The sequence below is a fragment of the Heloderma suspectum genome, chromosome 2, assembly GCF_057233095.1.
Source record: "Heloderma suspectum isolate Gila_16-S chromosome 2, 16-S_ref, whole genome shotgun sequence".
In the NCBI taxonomy this organism is placed as follows: Eukaryota; Metazoa; Chordata; class Lepidosauria; order Squamata; family Helodermatidae; genus Heloderma; species Heloderma suspectum.
The window spans coordinates 57,807,915-57,830,969 of NC_139459.1; the positions used below are offsets into that span (position 1 = coordinate 57,807,915).

General features: G+C 41.6%; 1 long non-coding RNA gene across 2 annotated transcripts in view; it reads left to right on the forward strand.

The window, feature by feature from the left end:
• The first annotated feature begins 412 nt into the window (after positions 1 to 412).
• The window catches only part of LOC146352272 (uncharacterized), a 93,252-nt gene continuing 70,609 nt past the window's right edge, over positions 413 to 23,055 (forward strand). The window contains exons 1-2 of one of the 2 annotated variants that reach the window (XR_014787650.1): positions 413 to 568; positions 11,037 to 11,098. This is a non-coding gene — a long non-coding RNA (uncharacterized LOC146352272). Of the gene's footprint in view, positions 569 to 4,156; positions 4,410 to 11,036; positions 11,099 to 23,055 lie in introns of those variants that run through there. The other variant, XR_014787651.1, reaches the window with a different exon arrangement.

A 23,055-nucleotide genomic window follows, 5' to 3' on the forward strand; every position in this document is an offset into this window, starting at 1 on the left:
GGGCTCTGCCAGAAAAAAAATAATGGCAACTGTCCTCCAGTTTTCAGTAATCCACATCTTATTCATCTTAGCAGTGAATCTTCCAGTTTGTCATGAATCAAGTTGTAGAGTTGGCTATATCCAAAATGTAACAGAGGGCGCTTCTCTCCTCCCCCAGCCCGTTTTCTCTCCTTCCTTCCTTCCAAATTGATAAGCCAAGTCTCACAGGTGCTGCTGTTTCCATCGCTGTGTTGCAATGATATGTGGCGGGGGGGCGGTTGCTGAATGCTGCTTTCCTACAGAGAAATCCTAAAACAGGCAGAGGAAGTCCTACAGCTACTGGCATTCGGGTCACGGTACCCATTCCCCACCCCCTGCAAGAAACCCGCGAAGCCAGACAATAGAAGCGGAACGAGGCTCCGATCCACAAACCGGATACACAGGAGCGCTTCCTTTTAAGGCTTCACGTGTAAGCCGGTCTCATGCCTTTTGACGCCGCATGGTCGGCTTCGCTGCTTTGATGTCAGCCGCAGGAAGGAGCCAAAGGAGAAGGCCACTTCCATGCTGCAAACGGCCCGGATGCTTAAAAGTAAATTGGCGTTGTGAGTCGATCCGTCTGCCTGATCGTCAGCCCCTCCTCTCGACTCCCCCACTCTGATCTTTCTTGGTGTGGCCCGAGCCACGCGGCTGGCAGGGAGCACGGGAAACTAGGACGGGGGAAGGGAGCGAGTAGCTGGAAAGGGGTGTTACTTTTCTTGTCGGGCTGCTCCGCCCTTTTACCGTACGCTTCGACTGGGCCATGGGTAATATGTACAGGGCTCCTTTCGGGGGTTCACACGGACAAATGGGGGTGCTTACATCTCTCTCTCTCTCTCTCTCTCTCTCTCTGCAGTAGGACCGGCGCACTTTGAAAGCGCGGACCTAGATAGGAACATACTGATCTCCCCGCTTCCAATCTCATCCTGCAAAGCGATTTGATTATATCGTCGCTGACTCTCCTATACTCCCACGGTATAGATCAGATCTCTTTCAGCTCCCAGAGCAGCTGCAGCTCTTAAGGCGAACGAAATGAACAGGATTTGGGGATGTAAAAGCGGCAGCACACGCGCAGAGGGCGGGACAAACGCCCAAACGGATCATCTGCCTGGCTGTTGTTGTGCGAGTGGATCTAGCCTGCTAGAGAGGTTAGGAGAGGTTAGCACCTACTGGGAATCGCTTTACATTCTCGTGATGTGCCCCAGTGTAAAAGGGACAAAAAACCCAGAAGTATTGTAACCCTCCTTCTCCTTTCTGTGTACTTCAGGAGTCCCATTGAAGACAAGCCTCTTGTCAGAAATATGTTAACAGTGATCATGGGTAGAGATAGGGTTGTGTTCAACGTTAGTACTACTTAGAGTAAACCTATTGCAATGATTGGGGCTTAAGTTAGAGACCTAGCCTGGTGTCCTCCAGATGTGTTGGACTACAAGTCCCAGGATCCCCCAGCCAACCTGGCTGGGGGATGATGGGACTTGTAGTCCAACGCTTCTAGAGGGCGCCAGGTTGGGGAAGGCTGAGTTAGACTAACATTGGATACCACCCATTGTCTACAGTTCCATAATTCTTACGGTTTTATTTTTTGGCAATTAAACATACCCCCTCTGGCCCTTCCAATTAAATATCTTCCTCTGCCATTCTGCAAGCAAGGGGGTGGGAAGGCTGTATTTCTAGGGCAGCTCTCCCCATATCCATCAAACCACCTTGGAAATATCCTCTCAAACCATTGGTTCTTCAGCAGAACTTTTCCGGGACTGTTACATATCACATTTGGGTCACCATTCAGGCCCCTACACTGCCTCCTGTGGCTACTCTTTTACCAAGCCAGCTTCTATCCATTTGGAGAAGGCTTTTTCACACTCATGTATGCATGTATAGTAGCACCAGATGACTTGAAGCTCACAAAGTCTGCTCTACATGTTACACATGATACAGCTTTTCACATGTCCTGTTTGCAAGTCATGATAACTTCCAGTGTTTTTGGACCAAAGGCAAGAACTAATCCATAGGAGGACAAAATTAGCTTGTGCAACCAGGTGTTCCCATACCCTTCAGGTGGTGTGTCATGTTGTTTCCAACAGTAAAATGTAAACTGAGGTCTAAGGGTGCCTCCAGACAAGGCTTTTAATGTGCAACTGCCCTGTCAAATTCATGTAAATCAGAGAACTTATTGTGGATACTTTTATTTCTTGGAATAATCTGAAATATAAGTACTGCTCCTGACAAAATGTCTGAAACAAGAGAGGGGGACTCCCCAAGTGGCACCCTGCTTCCATGTTTCTAAATTAATGTATAATATAACATGTTAATGTTACTGTCATGGAAGGTCTTGTGCAGAACTCACACTTTTTAGACTCATACGTCACAGTACTTTGCCTGTGCTCACAAAGGCTTACAGCTATTGGTGCAAGTATCCATTGTTCACTTTCTAAAAGAAGGGAAAAAATACAGAATTAAGGCAAAATCCTATGCACGTTTAGACAGAAAAAAGTCCTACAAATCCCAGGATGCCCCAGCCAATCTGTCTAAACATGCATACGATGACACCCTTAAGCTCAAATCTGGAAATAGCAGTCTCTAACCTGGAAGCCCTTTCCTTTCATCCTTGGTGTATTGGATGTGTGTGTGTGTGTGTGTGTGTGTGAGAGAGAGAGAGTGAGTCTGTAGCTACTTATTCAGGAGGGGAAAATGCAGTTTGCAGTGGCTCAGGGGCTTGTTTATCCAGCAGGTAGAGGTAATGGTAACACAGCTGGGGCAAAAACTGACTGCAATGTTATTGAATAACCAACTTGTAACTGTTTTGGCATCAAGAGGGCAGGGGCTGTAGTGTTTCAGTGCCCAGCCCACATGCTGGTTAACCCAGCGCTCAGCTTGCCTGGCCCATAAACCATAGAAGGGAAAATGGTGTAAGACAAAAGATGACACACATCAGTTGTGCTGACCCTAACCCTTGTCCTGAGGGTGCAGTTATTACCAGTCACAGGACTGGTTTGTAGCCCAAAGCCCGCATTGTGGTCTGCGGGGGGGTTGCTGTGTGCCCCGAGTGCTGAACTCTTCTAAGCCCTATCCCCTACCTGATGCCAAAGCACCAGATGTGAAACATACATAAACATAATGCCCAAGAATTACTACAAGGGAGGGAGTTCAAATTTTTAAAAAGCCACCAAAGCCAGTCAGAGGTCTGGAAAAAAGGCCCTTCTTTACCTGGTGGGGGTTTTTTTGTCTGTGTGTAAAAACAAGAACACAAATTCTTGTTTATAATTAATTAAGTGGGGAGGGGGGAGCACACTGCTCCACTAAGGCCTTCTCCAAAAGCCTCCTTTTTAAAATTGTGGATAGAGAAGAGAGGTGTGGTCCCCCAGGTCCACTCTCAGACATGTCCCACCCCTGGGCCATGCTGGTGATTGTGGCCACAACATAAGCCAAGCTGTCCCTCACCCACCCTGGGTGCAACAGGAACCCTGCTTGCAGGTGAGCTTTGAACTTCATACGCTCCAGGGTTAAGCCCTGCCAGTAAAAACAGATACCAGAGCTGAGCCCTGGCACCATCAAGCCCTACAAGCGTCCTCCTCATGCTCCATTAGTCCCATTTAGTGTCCTATACAATATTCTGCTTCTCATCCTTGGCAGCCTTTCAGTATTTAACTGGGGACATGAGATCATTCTTGTCATGTGATTAAGTGCACAGCTGCCATGCTCAGAGCAGAGTAAAATTTGGAAGGAGCCTGGGCCAGAAAGGTGTATAGGCCCCCAGACGACCCTTTATAGTCAGTAAGATGCTCCCAGAGCATTGTGTTACAGCAGAACCTGACTGTGGCTGGGGCCCCTGTTCAATAGCATATTTAGCCTACTGGTTAATCCAGCCTAGAAGACAGCTGCCTGTAAAGGTGGTATGACTTGCAAAACAAAACACTCCCCACCATAATGTTCCGTGGCGTGGCAAACCACAAAACTTTCAGTATTGGTATATTGTTACGTATCTGAAATAACAAAACAAGTCAGTATCAGGCACACTGGAGACGTTCAGCAACTGTGCACAATGCAGACTCTGAGGAATGAGAGCAAACACTGGATAGGGAGTGTAAAAAACAGGAAGGCACACAAGCTGTGTGTATTGAAGAGATATAGTTGAGAGTATCACATGATGTAGGATGGTAGACGCACAAAAGCTCAATGGAACAATGGATGAAAAAGTACTGTGTAGTATTTTACGGGATGTAGGAGTTGTGGAGGCATGGAGTGGGGTGCAGGGAGAAATGTGTGCCAACTCAATGTCAAGGCAAGGGAGTGAGATGGGGGCTTTTCTGCCAAGCAGGGTAGAGCAATCCTGCATCCTCTGGCTTGCCAAGAATAGGATCATACTTCAGCTCCACTACTGCAAGTCCATATGCTAGGTCAGTAAGAAACAATTCTTTAACCTCAAATTTCCCACAAAATAACAGTTTCCGAATACATAAATTTATGTCTGTGAATCATCATCCTAGAAATTATGTTTTTAACAGATAAGTGCTTAGAGCTGGAATCACAATATCCACAATGTATTAAGTCCTCATGTGGGAAATACATCTTAAAACGTTATTTTGTTAATTTTTATTTCAACTATCTTTAGCTATTTGTCTGGATTTTGAAATCTGTTCATAACTATTTCTTTTTGAATTACTATTGGTTATCGGTGAAATCAGTTAGCACAATCTGGTCAGTGTCTTCTCAGAAGTATGTCTCATTGAGTTCAATGAGGCTTACTCCCAGGTAAGTGGGTATACACTCAGTTACCTGGGAGTAAGCCCTATTGAACTCAATAGGACTTACTTCCGAGTAGACATGTATTGGATTGCTTTGTAAAAGGTTTTTTTTTAAAAAACACACATTTCTCAGGAACTAAATCCTTTATATTTTAATTAACTGTCAATCATTTAAACCCTGCTGAATTAGTCAGTAGCAGTTACTCAAGGAACATAGTACATTCATTAATAATTTTATCTGGTGTATAATAGGTAAAGAAACAGCAATTTCAGTGTACATGTGTACTCAGAAATACGTGCCCACCCCACCTATATATGGTTCCCAATCTGCAAATGTGATTTTCTTATGTACCATTGAAATGTTTAAAATAATATTTTTAAAGAAAATTTGTTTAATCATAAAAACTAACAAGTCAAAAATGCTGTGGATGTGATTCACAGCCACAGTAATAGATGTGAGATTTGCCACTAACTACAATGAGATGTGGGTTTCATTGTACTATCTGGGATTCCCCACAGTCTGGGATTCTACCTTTATTTCATTATCTGGATTTCCCCACTGTCTGGAGATTCTGCCTTTAATTCTCTTGCATGTGCAACAGTAAGAAGGCATAATTCTGTATTGCAGTGTCTTCTGTGTCGCTTATATTGATCAGGGTAGATAGCTCTGGGTTAATATCTTCCAAGATAGCATATTGAAGTGATAGTTGAATACAAAACATTCCATAGTTTGCCAAACTACATTTTGGTTCAAGGTTCTATTTTATGTGATGTTCAGCTCTTTTTATTTATATGCCAAAGCTCCCCTCTGAACTTTTAAATGTCTTGAGATGACTATGTGGATATTTTGCAGATGGTATCGGTTTGCAAGTTCCCTGTGGTGCAGAATCGTCAATAGTATGGAACTAGACTATATATGTCTATGACTAAAATACAAAAAAGACAATCTATTGCAGTGCTTGGAAAAAATTAATTAAAATGTGATGTTCATTATCACTAGAGATGGAAAACGAAGTGGTTGAAAGAGGATATATTCAGGAAAAGGGTTCAAATAGTGTTGATATATTGGAGAGTCAATAAATCAATATTTCAAGTCAAATAGCTTTGAATGTGATAGCGTCATGGAAGTCCTTAATTAATTTCAGGGATTACTGAATCTCAATCTGAACATGGCCAAGAAACAATCCTCTTTATTTTTTAAATAAATACAGAATCTCCTTTACATTGACTGGCTTTTAAATGCCAAAAAAATCAAGACAGAGGTTCATATGAAATATAATCTATTCTAACAACTTTGCAGTTATCTACTCGCCCACAAGTCCATGGTAAGTAACTTCACTCAAGTGGTCTTGTAATACCTGAGCAATTCTGGTAAAATATTTTGTGCACAAGTAATTGTGTTTACTTATCAACATTTTTCTGAATTAACTATGTAGAAGCAGCAGCATTAGGTTTAAGTTGCAGACTGTGCCTCTCCCCCCTCCCCCAACAAAATAGGGGGGGAAAGTGTGCAAATTTGATTTTCTGATGTACCATTGAAATGTTGAAAATAATATTTTTAAAGAAAATTAAGCAAAATAAACATACACAAATGGAATTAAGCAAGGGAGGGCAATTGTGCATGATTTTCTTCTGAGCAGTTTTAGAAACCATAATTCTGTTGAATATGCTATTCTGTTTTTCCACTAGTGCAAAAGAAAGAAAGAAAGAAAGAGAAAATTTGCTTTGAAACTAATATGATACATCCTTGGCTTACTATATTTGGAATGAAAAATAGCATACATATATCCACTCCATTTCAGCCTTTGCCAAAGGGTTGCAGTTAGAGACCATATATACAAAGACTCTGGAATAACTAACTCTGGTACCTAGTCAATTGTTACTATTTATTGGTAAATACAATCGTGTAACAGAAAACTGAACCAGATTGCCACTCCAAATGTTTCTTTCATAATCATAGGAATAGATGATAAAAGGTCTACACAGCAAGACATATCTGGAAAGTCTGAAGGAACTTAGTACATTAAGCCCAGAAAAGAAATCATGCAGCTTACATGGATAGCTTTTCAATATTTAAGCAGGTGTCAGAAAGAAGGAGGGTGACCAGTCACTATAGGCACAATCTGCTGGGAAGTTCTCAGATGGAAATCCCATTGAAATGAATGGGATCTGCACAAGAGGTCTTTTAAATAGGCCAGAAGAACTGCCCAATGCATCATACCTCATATCGTCCAAGTATAGGATGCCAACATCAGCCTTACATTACAAAAAGATTTAAGATTAGAAATGGGAAGAAATCCGTAATAATCATCCCAAGGAAGGCTTTAAGATGTCCTTCCTTGTACGTTTTTATGCAAATACTGCACATATGCGTCTCAGGAAGCCTTAAGTATAGGCTATACTGCCCTAGGGAATGGGGCAGGGCTCAATCCTCTGAAGCAGTTCCCATATATTAAGATTCTATGATCTCACATACCTACAGATATTAATCGCCATCATTTATATCTATTCCATTTACTCTTGAACATGTGTTTAGGGAAAGAGCCAAAGTGGGCCAGCTTTTAATATTGATATTATTAACGTATTTATGAAGAATCATTTGGATTGTGATCAGTATTTTAGAATGTAGACGCTAGTGCTATTCACAACATAACTGTAAAAAAAACCAGTGAAGAGACTGAACTTTTAATATTAATCTTCCAGTCCCTTTTTATTCCATTACATTTTTAGACTTTTATTTAATATATAACATACGATAGCATGGTCTACAGCTGATTATTAGGTTTAATAAACATAATGCCAAATATGATTTGTGATAGGCATTTTTTATTATTCAAAGAAGTAAACTACTTGCTACTTCAGGTGTAACAAAATAGGTTAGTTTTTTTAAACAGAAGGAAGATAAAACTCTATTTACCAAGATTTTAATTAAATGAGTCATATTAACAGATGCTCAGGTGTCTAGATTCCATAAAAAGAAAGCAGAATAACTTACTGAAAAAATAGTTTGAAACCTAAAATTTTTGTAACCACACTTGATTTCGTAGAATTCTGGGATCTCTCATAGGTATTTCTTCTTTAAAATTTTCTATAATTATTTATCCCTCAAAATAATAGGTGTGGTGGAATTTTTTGAGTATGAATGTGTTTAGGATAACAGCCTACATAAATAACAATGTGATATGGAACATATTTAGGCTTTTTCAATCAATGTGTATATAGATCTGTAGCAGTGCAGTGCAACTCTATGCATGTTTACTCTTAAGTAAGTCCCAGTATATTAAATGGGACTTACTCCCAGATGAGGCTCAGAGGATTGCAGCCTTAGATTCATATCAGAGGAGACTCAGAGCTTTAGTTTCCTTGATTAGCCAATTGAGTTACAGATAATATTATTTATCCTTTATTTCTGAACAGATTTTATACTATTACGTGAAATTAGCAACCTTCAATGACAGTTCACAAATCATAAACTGTTCTTGCAAATGTCTGTGGCATTCTGCTTGGGCAGCTGCATGGTTTTAAGACAGACATAAAGACAAATCAGCTGTTCTCTGTTTCACTTTTTTTAAAAAAGAAGTGAATAAGCCAGACAGACCAAGGCTGTGATCCTAAATACCGGTTTCCTGCAGGAAATAAGATCCATGGAAATTGATTGGGTTCACTTTCAAGAAATTGTGTTTGGACTGAGATGTTAAGAACTGGATCCATTTCTACTGAGATCAAAATCCTATGGACTTTATGTTCCGTATGCAGGGAAACGAACCAATACTTCATGTATGAAACCTATTTAGAGTAGTTGAACAATACTGGCTTAAAAACTTCTGTGCTGCGTGAAAAATCATTCTTATTTTCCAAGCAGAATAACCTCCAGTGCCAAATTAATGTCATAATTTATCTATCTGTTGTTCTGTGCTCTTTAAACTTGCGTGCCAGGCAGTATGTCAGTATGGAATCTGGTTGTTAAAAGCAATTTCATATGTTCATTTTGTATATAGACTTTGTCTTGGGATTAAAAAAAAACTTGATTACTTGTTTACAGAAATGCTTTCAATTTGTTTGACAGTTTGTAAGTACTGCTATGAAGCACAGTTAAAAGCACAAGCCCGTGAAAATAGAAATTCATCATATAAAAATCCTGCTCCTCCCCAAATGTGAAGTAGCATTTGATCTTTTTTCCCACGTCTTTGCAGTAATTAAAATAAAATTGTCCTGAAAAATATTCTCCTTTCCAGATTCTGCCAGCAGAGCTTTAGTGGTGTTGCAAAATTAACAATTGTGCACACAGCACACATATTTCACTTGAAGTGAAAGCACTGTGCAAAAACACTATTATATTCCCACATAGTTTTCATTTCATAATCCAGCTTCTTGCCCCAGTGAAATCAACAGCAGTTTCATATAGGCTGCCTTTTGTTCAGTAACCAAAACAATTTAAAATTAAAAAGCCTTCCACATTCACCCAACTTTAATTGAAAAGTGAACTCTGATATTGTATTCAAAAGGACATTCTAAAGCAAATTTACAGGTCTGACAAAAATAGCAATATAGGTAGAATGTGACTAATGAAATGGAATTCATCTTTTTCACTTCTCACTTCAAAATAAAAAAGGAATTAAATTTGAGGCGGGGGGGAGAAGTGTTTTCTGTTTTCCCCATCAAATTCTTCTGCACGATTAAACATATATGTTCTCAGCATTTAGTCTTCAAAACTCCTCTTTCAAAAAGCAACAGACACTGGATCTTGCTTGAGAAAGTTTAGTTTGTCAAAAAAAAAACCCCAAACAATTAAAAACAAGCGTGTTACCAAATGCATCTCTTTTTCAAAACATGAAGTTTGTGAAAACTTACCTATGGTTCTTGGTCCTAGGCATAACTCTAGTGTGGAAGGAGCCGATCAGCTTCAAATATTTATTGATATATATAGATAGATATTTGGGGGGAAAATAATTTTATTTATTAAAAACTCACCAGTGCCCGTCTTCTCCAGGAAGATGTACCCGTCAGCACCTGCTGAGGGCTTCGTTGATTAAACTGACAGGTAAAAAATTCCCGTAGAATAAAGCCAGACCAGCTGGCTTTGAAGAGAAACCCCCCAGTTTGGGTTCTATTTGCCTCACTCACCCTCTGCTAGGAAGGCAGGAGCTTTTTCCCCTTTGCTGTTGACCTGTAAGATGCGTGATTTCCATGCACAAGTGTCTGGCAGGCCTGGGCCCACCTGCTCCTGTCACTCTAGAGTAAATTTAGCTGTAAAAGGTATCACTGACAACTAGACCTTTGTCAGCTCTGGCAAAGGAACATAGAATTACTCTCTCCACAAAGCACGCTGTAAGTTCAATAGGAAAATATCAAATCAGTAGCTTTATCCAAAAATCACTGTTAGAGGAAACAAAATGAAATGAGTTTCAGATGGTCCACACACAAAATGGTGTGTGTGTGTTTGAAATCTTCCTTTACAGTGATATTAAAAATTGCATTTCCAAGAATAATTTTAGAACAAGACAACTTTTTGTACTTTTAATTGCGTCTGGAAGGAAACTTAAAAAAAAATATGGAAACACAGCTCACATCGTTTAGGTTATTAAAGTGCGCTAAGTATTAAAGTGGATTGTTTTCCTTTTCACTCTTGCTTTTATCCACAGAAATACTAGAAACCTAAAACTTCCCAAAGAGGATTTAATAATTTCACTCCCAAAATTAGAATGTATGCTGTGATGAGAGAGACTCCATGTCAGAATTACACATTTATGCCATGGAGACTTTGAAAATCTAGGAACCAGATAGATGTCACACAGCTGCTAACGTTCAAAGAAACAATGAAAAGTTTTCCCCTTAATAGATTAAGGTAAGGGCATTTATATCTTCCCGGCCTGCTGTTATTATTCATCACCCCCAACCCCCACTAATTTAGGTGAAGAGGTGTACTTCAGATTGAAAAGGAAACAGGTCATTTTCCTTACTATCGTGTGTGTGTGTGTGTGTGCGCGCGCGCGCGCGCGCGCATGTGTGCAAGGTCATATCAGGGGCAAAATGCCAGGTAACTGAGCTGCTGTTTGAATAACCAAGTCCTGATCTTCATTAATTTGGCAGGAAACGGTACAAACTATTTAACATCATGCCCCTGTGTTACTGTGTTAAAGAGTGGTGGGTAAGAGAGAAAGAATGAGGGGTACTGGGGGCAGGGGGAAGTCTAGGTCACAGACCTTTTGTCAAATAAACAAGCTTCGTATTTACTTACTGCACATAAACAGCTACTCACCAAACTCTATTTCTCTGCAGGGTACCACTTTCAGATAAAAACATGGACCTGATTGGCATCATCTAGTAGCCATGGAAACATGGTAAGTACCTCTCTCAGAGTGAATGTCTCTTATTCAAGATTTAAAGGCTGAGTACTGGGTAAGTGAGTGTTTTCATTTAATAATTATATGGGAGATAGTTTTTAGAAGCTTGCTAAGGGGAAACAGGTTCTTGGTTGTTGCGTGCGCCATAACAAAGCCCTTATGTTTTCATCATATATTTTAACAATCATGTGTTTGGGGTTCAGACACTCCATATATCCTTTTTTTCTAAAATACAAACAACCTTCTTAAGGTCCTAATGAATAGGAGTTCCAAACTTTTTGCAGCTCCATTAGTGTTGAAAAGTAGCAATCACCGTTCTTTGTTTTCTTCATGCTTAGGCAGGCCTCTCATTTTAGTACATCAGATTTCTCACTCCTCCACACTAAATAAAATCAGCCATTAGGAAGAATTTTAAAGCATTTCTGAACTTTAGCACTAGGTCATAAAACGACCAGGTCACATGGCATTTTTAATAGAATGAGAATTATGCACATTGTATTTGAAACTAACTTTTTTTTTTTTTTAAGGAAAGTCTTTTATTTTTAAAGGCTAGAATATATCTATCTATCTATCTATCTATCTATCTATGCATGCATGCATAAGCTACAATCATGGGCACAGCTACTCATGAAGTTAGTGAGAGCCATGCAAGTGATGGTAAGATTGCACTCTTAAGGGTATCAGAATTGAGCCCAGGCCCTCTGGCTTGGTTTCGGACCCTGATTCAGATTTGGAGACGGAGCTAGAAGAAGCCCAGCAGAGACGGGGCGTGGGAGAGGAAATTCTCCAAGACTCCCCCGGAGTCAGCAAAGAACCGTCCCAGGGACTTATCAAGGATGAGGGCCAGGCTCAGAGACTATCTCCCCACCAACCCCACTCCCATGGGAACCCAGGCTTGTTGGAGGATGAGGGAGCATTGGGATTGACAGATGCCGGAGCCCACCACAGAGTTAAATGGGTGGACCTGAGAGGAAGCGCGAAGTGTCCCACCCAATTGGCTGCTCGTCCGAAGTTAAGCTGGGAGGAACCTCCTTGAAGGGAGAAAACCAGAAAGACCTGGCTGAGCACAGCAGGAAACCCATCTATTTGAGTTGAAGGGCAACTGCCCTGCTTTCAGTAGCTCTCTTACCAAAAGATTTATTTTGCTATTTAGGTCTAGAGGACCACTCTTACCTTGTGTCGTCCCTTCCAAGGTGAATAAATGCTATTAGCTGAATAAAGAGCTTGTGGATTGCACATCGGGAGTCCCCATTGCCTCATTACTCAGCGGGAGGGCTTGGAATCCCTGACAGCAGTGTTAGTTAATAGAAACTAGGATCTTTCCCATCCTTATCACCAGTGATCTTGGTTCTGCAGTGATGTCTAAGAGCAGTATTGGAATTCATGAAGGCAAATATATAGAAGGTGAATCCAGATAAATTTGAGGTGATATTTGTGGCCCATGTGATCTGGAGGAGGTAGAATTTCCTTGTCTACATAGGATGTCATAGCCAGTGAGTGTTCCTGGACCTAGCCTTGTTTCTGGTTGCCCAGATGTGAGACATGTCCATGAGTGCTTTTTATCAAGTGATCTCATATGCCATCTATGCCCTTTTCTTGAGAACAAGAACCTAGCAACTGACATCTATGCCTTTGTAAATGTATGAACATCTGTGCTTGTTAAGAAAATAATCAGGAAGGTTCTGATCTACATCCCATATAACCAAGAAGTGAAATTTGCCCATGAAAGGATCAGGTCCTTCCCCGTCACAATGTCTCTCTCATAGAATGGTTTTAGAACTCCCTCCCAAGGGAAGTTTGCCTAAAGATGACATTGTAGGCATTTAGAAAGAAAGTAAAGGTGTTCTTATTCCAGCAGACTTTGGAAGGAGGAGGAGGTGGTGGTGGTGGAGATAAATAACTAGTCTTATGTTTTTAATTTTAGCTTCTATTAAAAATATTAAGGATGGTATTATTTTTATGAAATGGTCTTGTAAGCTTTGAGACTAAGAGAGCAAAAACAGGGTAAAAAGAAGAAGGAAGGAAGGAAAAGAAAAGAAATTGGTTGCTACAAAAAAAATTCCAATGGCGACTTCTAACACTAAGATGTCATAAGGCAGTATAGAAAATTACAAAATGTATTATTTAACAGTGTGAAGTCTTGCAAAATCCCAGATGCAAGAAGTTGAGAACTATTTCTTTCAGAATTTCCAGTGAGATGACAGTTATCAATCTGTTACTTTTGAAAATGAAGCATGTATTTGGAAATTAGCTTCATTTTGCATGAATCTCGCTGAAGTTCATGACTAAGTCATTTGTGAATTGCAGTCTCAGTCAGGTAAATAGCATTTCCCCCACCTGGACCAGGTTGTTATAGTCACATTTCATTAAATAAAACTATTACGAAGACACATTTCTCTGTAGAAAGATCCAGTGGAGGTAGCTGAAATCCAACTGGTTTAGAGTTCTGGCTTCCCTATTTTTATCACTCTGCATATTATTTTCATTTACTTTCTTTATTGTTTTTATTTGCTAACTTTTTCTCAGCAACCCATCCCTGCTGAGTGCAGATGGCATGAATGATCCCACAGATTCTCCACTCAATAAGCCAGAATGGTATTGCAGACATTCTATATTAAACTTCTCTTACTGCAATAAAAATGTTACTTTACCACATGCCTGCTTCAGATTCCACACCATTCTCTAGGTCTGTGTATGTGTACCAATTTTTTACCGAAGTTTCAGAAGTTTCCTTAAGGATTGTGATTGTGTAGAAACTTGTCCTAAATTGTTTGATGTATTGCAAGAGCTTGGATAGGTCTTTGTAGTCCTCTAACATATAGTGTTCTAACATAGTAGACATTTTAGGACAGATATGCCAAGCACTTCGTAGTCTTACTTTACTTAAAATGGGGTTGGCTTAAAAAAATGCTCCTACTATTGTCTACTCAATATAAAAGTAACAAACACACAAAAGATCCAACAATACCCAGCTATACATATTGCAAAAAGGTACATTTAATACAAAATAATGGAAAATGGTTCCAAGTATCACTTGGCACAATATTAAAATTGGTAATGCCAGCAAAATTTTCTGAAGCCAGGCTCAGAAAAGAACTTTTGAAGCTTGTGAAGCCTGCCTCAAAATTAGAGGTGAGTTTTACAAGCCCCCCCCCCATTTTTCCTGCTTGAATGGGAGTTTTTGTCATCCCTCTCTTCTTTCCATTGCTCCATATTTCTGGCTAATGGCATACTGGAGTATAGAGGATTATGGGAGACAGAGGTTCTGACAAGGGCTCCTGCAGGAGCCCTTTGGACATCTACATCCCCTGTGCCCTGTCATGATGTTAGCCAGTGCAATGGGCGAAGGAGAGGAGGGAAGAAAAAACCCTCCTTCCTTTTCCTCATGCGCCTCCGTTACTACTCTCGCCCACCATCCAGCTTCAAGGTAAAGAAAGGGAAAGTTGGGGTGGAGGTGGGGATATATTTTTCATGGGCTAGTGGGGTGAAAGGGTGGGCTGACCTGATGAGGGGTGATATTTTTTCCAAGTCCTCAAATTGGCTAGGAATTTGTTTCTGTGTTTTCCTGATATTTTTCTTCTTCTGGGAAACTCTGAAAAATTCTAAGCCAGCTCACCCATCTCTAATTAAAATACACTGGATGTTATAGTCCTATATATTAATAGTGAACTTATCCTCTAAGTGTAGATCTTTATGTAGCCAAAATGGTGCCATCCATGCATAAGAGGGAGGTATCAGGAAGCTTAGGGGAACTCCAAGGTTTGCAAATCTTTAGAAGGATGGAGACCTAAGACAGCCCATTGAGGATAGATCATGCTCAGTGGCCATGGAATGCTGACTTCTTGTTGGAGGGTGGGGGGTGATGGAGAAATGAGGGGATGGAATGGAGTATCCTGGAAAAGGACGCAGCTGGCTAGCTGAAATCCTGAACAGGAGTGGGACCTGCAATTTTTGTTGCAAGTCCCACTTGTCATGATGATGATGATGATGATGATGATGATGATGATAATTGTATACTATGACCATTTGAGGCCAACATTGTTGCAGTTGTTTCCCTTGGTTTGGGGGATGTTTGCTTAAGTAGAATTATTTAATTTTGAATATTTGCTGTATGTTTTATTGTGATTTTATTGTATCAGTTTCATTTCATAAACTGTCTTCCTATCTTTTATGATGAGAACTGGTCTATACATAATTTTAATCAATAAATAAGTCCAGTCTGAGTCCAGGAATTTGCATGTACTCCCGGACTCAGCCCTGAACCTGGATGGCTAGGTTTCAGCAGTGGCCAAGAGTGTGTTTGCACAGCTGAGGCTAGTGTACTAACTGCGCCCATTCCTCGATATGTCAGATCTGGCCACAGTCATGCATGCCTTCATTACATCCCATTTGGAGTACTGTAACATGCTTTATCCCCTTCATGGATCACTGCCTTGTTGTGGCGAAGGGGCTTGCGTAACTCAGTGAAGCCATAAGCTATGCCGTGCAGGGCCACCCAAGACGGACAGGTCATGGCAGAGAGTTCTGACAAAATGTGGTCCGCTGGAGAAGGAAATGGCAACCCACTCCAGTATTCTTGCCAAGAAAACCCCATGGAACGTATCACAAGGCTAAAAGATATGATGCCGGAAGATGAGCCCCTCAGGTCAGAAGGTGTCCAATATACTACTGGGGAAGAGCAGAGGGTATTTCCAAGTAGTGCCAGAAAGAATGAAGCGGCGGCTGGGCCAAAGCCGAAAGGACACTCAGCTGTGGATGTGTCTGGTGGTGAAAAGAAAATCCGATGCTGTAAAGAACAATGTTGTTTAGGAACCTGAAATGTTAGATCAATGAATCAAGGTAAGCTGGAGGTGGTCAAACATGAGATGGCAAGATTGAACATCGACATCTTGGGAATCAGCGAACTAAAATGGACAGGAATGGGCGAATTTAATTCAGGTGACCATCATATCTACTATTGTGGCCAAGAATCCCTTAGAAGAAATGGAGTAGCACTCATAGTCAACAAAAGGGTGGGAAAAGCAGTACTGGGGTACAATCTTAAAAATGATAGAATGATCTCAGTACGAATCCAAGGCAAACCATTCAACATCACAGTAATTCAAGTCTATGCCCCAACCACTGATGCCGAAGAAGCTGAGGTTGATCGGTTCTATAAAGACCTCCAACACCTTCTAGAACTAACACCAAAAAAAGATGTCCTCTTCATCATAGGGGACTGGAATGCTAAAGTAGGAAGTCAAGAAATCACCGGGATAACAGGCAGGCATGGCCTTGGTGTACAAAATGAAGCAGGACAAAAGCTAATAGAGTTTTGCCAAGAGAACACGCTGATCATAGCAAACACTCTTTTCCAACAGCACAAGAGACGACTCTACACTTGGACATCACCACATGGTCAATATCGAAATCAGATTGATTATGTCCTTTGCAGCCAAAGATGGAGAAGCTCCATACAGTCAGTAAAAACAAGACCTGGAGCTGACTGTGGCTCAGATCATGAGCTACTTCTTGCAAAATTTCGGCTTAAATTGAAGAATGTAGGGAAAACCACTAAACCATTCAGGTATGACCTAAATCCTATCCCTTATGAATATACAGTGGAGGTGACAAATAGATTTCAGGGATTAGACCTGATAGACAGAGTGCCTGAGGAACTATGGACGGAGGTCCATAACATTGTTCAGGAGGCAGCAACTCAATCCATCCCAATGAAAAAGAAATGCAAGAAAGCCAAGTGGCTGTCTGATGAGGCTTTACAAGTAGCTGAGGAAAGAAGGGAAGCAAAAAGCAAGGGAGAAAGGGGAAGATATATCCAACTGAATGCAGAGTTCCAGAGAATAGCAAGGAGAGACAAAAAGGCCTTCTTAAATGAACAATGCAAGGAAATCGAGGAAAACAACAGAATGGGAAAGACTAGAGATCTCTTCAAGAAATTGGAGATCTCAAGGGAACGTTTTGTGCAAAGACGGGCATGATAAAGGACAAAGAAGGCAGGGACCTCACAGAAGCAGATGAGATTAAGAAGAGGTGGAAAAAATACACAGAAGAACTATACAGGAAAGATCTTAATGTCCTTGATAGCCATGATAGTGCGGTCACTGAACTTGAGCCGGACATCCTCGAGAGTGAAGTCAAATGGGCCTTAGGAAGCATTAGTAACAACAAAGCTAGCGGAGATGACAGTATTCCAGCTGAGCTATTTAAAATCCTAAAAGATGATGCTGTGAAAGTGCTGCATTCAATATGCCAACAAATTTGGAACACTCAACAATGGCCGCAAGACTGGAAAAGGTCAGTTTACATTCCAATTCCAAAGAAGGGCAATGCCAAAGAGTGTTCAAACTACCGCACAATTGTGCTCATTTCACATGCCAGCAAGGTGATGCTCAAAATCCTACAAGCTAGGCTTCAGCAGTATGCGAACCGAGAACTACCGGAAGTACAAGCTGGGTTTCGAAGAGGCAGAGGAACTAGAGATCAAATCGCCAACATTCGCTGCATCATGGAGAAAGCAAGAGAATTCCAGAAAAACGTCTATTTCTGCTTCATTGACTACGCTAAAGCCTTTGATTGTGTGGATCACAACAAACTGTGGCAAATTCTTAAAGTGATGGGAGTACCAGACCACCTTACCTGTCTCCTGAGAAACCTGTACGAGGGTCAAGAAGCAACAGTAAGAACCGGACATGGAACAACCGAGTGGTTCAAAATTGGGAAAGGAGTACGACAAGGCTGCATATTGTCACCCTGCTTATTTAATTTAGATGCAGAGTACATCATGAGAAATGCCGGGTTGGATGAATCAGAGGTCGGAATTAAGATTGCTGGGAGAATTATCAACAACCTCCGATATGCAGACGATACCACCCTAATGGCAGAAAGCGAAGAGGATCTAAAGAGCCTCTTGTTGAGGGTGAAAGAGGAGAGTGCAAAAGCTGGTTTGAAACTCAACATTAAAAAAACTAAGATCATGGCATCTGGCCCTATCACTTCCTGGCATATAGAAGGGGAAGAAATGGAAGCAGTGACAGATTTTACTTTCTTGGGCTCCAAGATCACCGCAGACGGTGACTGTAGCCATGAAATTAAAAGACGCTTGCTCCTTGGGAGGAAAGCTAATGCAAACCTAGACAGCATAGTAAGAAGCAGAGACATCACCTTGCCGACAAAGGTCCGTCTAATCAAAGCTATGGTTTTCCCAGTAGTAATGTATGGCTGTGAGAGCTGGACTATAAGGAAGGCTGAGCGCCGAAGAATTGATGCTTTCGAACTGTGGTGCTGGAGAAGACTCTTACAAGTCCCCTGGACTGCAAGGAGGTCAAATCAGTCTAAAGGAAATCAACCCTGAGTGCTCATTGGAAGGACAGATACTGAAGCTGAAGCTCCAATATTTTGGCCACCTAATGCGAAGAGAAAACTCCCTGGAAAAGACCCTGATGCTGGGAAAGACTGAAGGCAAAAGGAGAAGGGGACGGCAGAGGATGAGATGGCTAGATAGCATCACTGATGCAATGAATATGAACTTGAGCACGCTCCGGGAGAGAGCGCAGGACAGGAAGGCCTGGCGTGCTATGGTCCATGGGGTCACGAAGAGTCGGACACGACTGAACGACTGAACAACAACAACAACAATGCGAAGAGAAAACTCTCTGGAAAAGACCCTGATGCTGGGAAAGACTGAAAGCAAAAGGAGAAGGGGATGGCAGAGGATGAGATGGCTAGATAGCATCACTGATGCAATGAATATGAACCTGAGCACACTCCGGGAGAGTGCGCAGGACAGGAAGGCCTGGCGTGCTATGGTCCATGGGGTCACGAAGAGTCAGACACGACTGAACAACAACAACAACATGCTTTATGTGGGCCTGCCTTCGAAAACTGTTCAGAAATTTCAGCTGGTCCAGGATGCTGCAGCCAGACTATTGACTGGGAGCATGTGACTCTCTTGTTGGAACAGCTTCAGTGGCTAACTGTCTATTTCCAGGCAAAATTCAAAGTGCTAGTTATGACATATAAAACCCTATATGACTTAAGACCAGGCTACCTGAAAGACCGCTGCCTTCAGAGGTGCGTTTTGTGGCAACATGAGAGAAGGCCTTCTCAGTAGCTTCCCAGGCTGCGAAACTCCCTGCTGAGGGAGGCTAGGTTGGCTTCCTCTCTGCTGTCCTTCAACAATAGGCAAAGATGTTCTTATTCAAGCAGGCCTTTGGCATATAAGCTGGTCTGTTGGGTTAAGCGCTGTTTTTATTGTTATTGTTGTGTTTTTAATTGTGTTTTTAACATATTTGATTTATTATTGTTTTAATCAGGTTTTATTTTTAAAATGCTTTAGTTACTATGATTGTAAGCCGTCTTGAATGCCATTTTCTTGGTAGAAAGGTGGGATATAGATAAAAAAAATACATATTAAATAATATATAAAGGTGAGAAATATATTAACAACTAATGTATTTATCTCTTCTGTCCAGGGATAAAAGCGAATGCTTGTCAAGGTATGCCTGATTACTGAAACAGGGTGAGGATGTGGCCAAAAGGTGGAATCTAGCTGGGTATGTGCAATTGCAGAAGTGTGGTCGCAGCTCCAGCATGGCAGAAATGAGGTGATAAATGGAAGGGCTGGTAGGCTATGATGTTTGGGGGACTTCCTAAGCTAGGTGTGATTTGTTTCCTGGAGATGAGGCAAATTGAATTTCTTTAGGCAACTGTTGTGGTTTTTGCAAAATAATCTGTGACCAGGTTATAGAACAGGTTTGCAAGCTCAGTTGAGTCATCATCTGCCAATTGCCAGATGTCTCTTTTCAAGGGAAAGCACAGCTAGCTTGGCCAGTCAAGATAAACCATTTACGTCTCTTTGTTTTAAGCTTGGACCTGTTAAATATTTTGATGCTCCTATTTTAATTTTTGTTTTGCTGCATTATTATCTTTTAACCATTTGTATCCTATATACTAATAGTGAGCTTGTTCACCGAGTGTGAATCCTTATGCCTAAACGCCAGGTGAAGACCTTTTTTTTTTTATTTTCCCAGCATTTTAGCACTCTAGTCTTTTAGCTCTGCTGTTTTAAATCTGTATTTTAAATCTCTGCATTGCGGCTAGGTTTTATTCTGGTTGTATTTTTATATTGCAGCTTTAATCTCTCATATTTTATATTGTTTTACGTTGTACTTTGTGGTTTAATTTTGTGAACCGCCCAGAGAGCTTTAGCTATTGAGAGGTATAGGAATGGAATGGAATGGAATGGAATGGAATGAATGAATGAATGAATAAATAAATAACAGCACCATCCTCACAAAAGAGGGAAGTCTCAACAGGCTTGGGGAAACCCCAGGTTTGGTGAAATACAAACAAAAGCCTTTAGAAAATAAACCCTTGCGGGGAGGAACCCAAAACAGCCCAGTGAGGACAGAGCCTGCTAAGTAGCTGACCCAGGGTGGGCAGGGGGAAGAGAAGCAGAAAACTAAGGAGGAGGAGGAATGGAACTGAGGGACAAACTAAACATTCCTTTAAACATGAAAGTGGAGCTACTCTGAACAGGAGCATTCCACACTGCAACAGTTGTTCTGAAAAGTACTCTGAAACTGATCATAAACGGTGAATGCTTTATTGTGGAGGAACAACTCTCAGCCTTTGTAAGGGACTATTGCGTACAAGACTTTTAGGTTGCAGTCCTATACCCCATACCTGGGAGTAAGCCCTATTGAACTCAGTGGGATTTACATATGAGTACACATGTATACCACTGCACTGTTAATCTTATCATTTCTCCTGACCCCAAAGTAAGGCTTTTTAGTAGCCAATGGGAAATGGGATAAGTGCTGGCATACCTTCTTATTTTAGAATGTGGTTTTGTAGATGGAAACGTGTATCCTTGGGAAACTCGTTGAATGCTAGCTACTGTTCTAGGAGCTGCATAATCTGCTAAATGCACTGCATCAGGGATTACCACTGTAAATCTTGGTGTTTTTTGGTGTGGGATTTTGAAAACGCCTGATTAACACACAGGTTAAAGGACAATAAGAGCTGCACATATCTAACTTGAAAAACTAAGTGCACATGCCTGTTAGTATCCTGTGGAGGACATACTGTTAAATTTGGTGTATGATGCCTTGATAGAGCACTGCCAATTTTCACCAGCTGAGGATCTATCCTGAGGATGGCAAAGCCAGCATCAAGAACTACGTCAGTGAGAACAAAAAAGAATGTTGTGTTTTGCATAACAGACATTTACGACTCTGTAAAAATATGGCCATTCATGGGTTGTACTATTCAAAACTTTTTACATCATAGTTCCCATAAAAGGAAGTGAGCCTCACCAAAGAGTTCTTCTTGAGACCTTCCTAAGAGTATCAGTACACAGACATAATACGCATTCCAGACAATTTGCATTTTAAGAATGGCATGATCCACACAAGCTTTTTTTTACTACTGTGTGTTCATGAAAGTATATCCTCCTAACATACAATCCTGCCTGCTCCTTAAAATCTAACGTGGAAGCTTGACTGCATCCCAACTTTAGCTGAGACAAGCCTGTTTGGGATGCATGAGAGAACTTTCTTTGCGGCCATACCGATATTATGGAACTCCCATCCTTGAGAGGTCAATTTGGCCGTCTCTCTGTCATCCCTGTTGGAGGGCAAGTAAGGACTGGACAGCTGGGACCTGGAGAGCTTCCTTGTTTCCCCTCATCATGTATTTACTGGAGCACAAAAGTTCCTACAAAAGGCTGGCACGTGCATGGGGTGGGGGTGGGGGACAGAAAGAAGAAAACACATTAAGGCCTACTAGTAGGGTGGCTGGATGTCCTTCTTTACAGAGGGCAGTCCTCTATTTAGGAGACTTGGCAGATGACAGTCCTCTATTTGAAGGTGTCCTCTATTTGATGGACTGTCCAGTCCAAGTCTGGTTTAAAGTCAAAGAACGATAAGGAGGGAAAGTGGCAGGGTCCTTGAAGTAGCCCATCACTAGCACCAGGACATCAGACTGTGAAGATACACAGGTCATGTGGTTACAGTTTCCCCACTATGGTCAAATGTCTTGTATTTCTATTCAAATAATACTTATTATTTCTAAACGTGCACCTATACATATAAATTTGGTTTTGCACCTCTTTTTTGGCGACGCATAAGTAGCCACCCTAAGCTACTTCTGCCTGATTGGATAAAGCAGTCTCTCCCTCTCAGCCCTGGCGCAAGCTCTCTCGCTACCTAAGGCGAGAAGAACACGTACTGCCACGTTGTGCCCCTCCTTCCCCCATCACGTGCTCCCTTTGCCTTCCTCTTGCCACCACTGTGCCAGCTCTATAGAGAGCTGCATGGCCAAAAGAAATGGCTGTGGGGCTATCAGGAGCACCCACTGGAGGAGAAGGGACAGCGATGGCAGGCCCTCCTGGTGGGTGGGAGTGGCACAGTTCTTCACTCCTCGCCCTCCACAGCCTGATGCGGGCACCTCACCTCGCTTCATGGGAAGCCCGGCTGTACTCCCTCTCCTACTGGGCATGTGGCTAGATAAGCTGATTGCAGAGGGAGAGAGTTGGGTGTTCACATAAGAGCCATGCTGGGTCAGAACAAGGGTCCATCTAGTCCAGCATTCTGGACTAGAATGGGCAGCACCCCCCTGCCCATGTTCCCCAGTACCTGGTGTACAAAGGCATACTGCCTCTGGTACTGGAGGTAGCACATAGCCATCAAGCCTAGTAGCCATTGATAGCCTTCTCCTCCAGGAATTTGTTCAACCCCCTTTTAAAGCCGTCCAAGTTGGTGGCCATCACTACATCTTGTGGTAGTGAATTCCATAGTTTTACTATGCGCTGTGTGAAGAAGTACTTCCTTTTATCTGGCCTGAATCTCCCATCACTCAGCTTCATGGGATGACCTCAGGTTCTAGTATTGAGAGAGGGAGAAAAAAATATTCTCCACACCATGCATAATTTTGTACACCTCTGTTATGTCTCC